A 1,445-nucleotide genomic window follows, 5' to 3' on the forward strand; every position below is an offset into this window, starting at 1 on the left:
CAACACAACCTACTTCAAAGAGTTTTTTGAGATGAGTAAAAGGAATAATTACTAGCAAGCACTTATCCTAATGACCAGCCCATCGTAATAATTCAATGAAAGACAGATACGAGTTTTTTTAACTCATAGACATATAAAGTTGAAAGAGTTTGTAAAAAGAGTTGCAAAAGGTCAAAACCTGAAACTTAAATATAACTAGTTCTACCCTTTCTGAGATTAAGGGGAATAGGAAGAACACAGTTTCACAAAATCTCCCAAATCTACTCTTGTCAATATTTTCCATTCCCACCTCTACCCACGCTGAGTACTTTTTCAACATTTGTTAGATTATAACAGTAGTTCGCGTTCAGTGTAAAAAATTTACAACGTGCAAACACATTTTAAAATGGGGAGGGGGAGTTAATCCTAGCATCGCCCAAACGCAACCAGTGCTGGCACTACAGGGCCTTTCTCCAGCCCTTTTACTATGGATAGGCATTTTTAATATGGTTGTGTTCACTCGCTATATAAATGCTTGCACTCTTGTTTCTCCATTTATTATTACAACACGAGCATTTTCCCCTGTCATTAAACACATTTAAATGGGCATCATGTGAACGTGCCATCAGGCTCTTAAGCATATTCCCACGCTCAAGCCTTGCAGTTGGGTCCAACCCACTGTTACATGGCACAGTGAGCATGCCAATGGCTACGACTTCACCTATTTCGGATCGCTTTCTGCGATAAATTCCTAATGGCTAAATTATTGCATCAGAAAATATAAACACTGCCAGCTTGTTTTCCAAAAGGCTGTACCAAGGCAGAGCCCCGCTGGCAACACACGAGTGAACCCATTTCGTCAGACCTTTGTTAGTACTAAGTAGTTTCTCTCTCCCTCCTTTCCATTCTGACTGGGGGCCAAATTCCTGTTGTTTTAATTTACATTTCTTTGATTACGTGTAAAGCTAAGCATGTGTTCTCTGTTTATACCAAAACTTTGGTAAGGAGATGCTAGCACTGGATAGGGTTTACTAATTCACACTCCCCTAGTCTTGCTCTGCAAGTGATCCCCAGAAGAGAGGGGGAGGCAAAACCAATGCCCTGAAAAAGCCGCAGATGTCCAAGATGACTCCGGAACAATTGGATTTTATTGTCCGAAGAGTTGACTAGAAAGTCTCCTTCCCACGGTGTGTCCTGCCTTCAGGTCTGTCCCCCACAGACCTTCCAGTTACTGACAGCCGCATCTGAGGTGGTCAGCAAGTGAAGTGCTTTCCCACTGCTTCTGGGTTTCATAAACATAACCAGCAAGCGGCTTATTAAAAGAATACAAGCAAGAAGTGCCTGCTTTGGAAACCTCAACCTAGAAGCTCTTGCTTAATAGGCACTTAAATCACTCATCATGCCTGCTTTTAACTTTCACTACTAAGAGGCCTCTCGATTTACAAGGAGGGGGGGCTCTATTGCAA

The sequence above is a fragment of the Tenrec ecaudatus genome, chromosome X, assembly GCF_050624435.1.
Source record: "Tenrec ecaudatus isolate mTenEca1 chromosome X, mTenEca1.hap1, whole genome shotgun sequence".
NCBI lineage: Eukaryota > Metazoa > Chordata > Mammalia > Afrosoricida > Tenrecidae > Tenrec > Tenrec ecaudatus.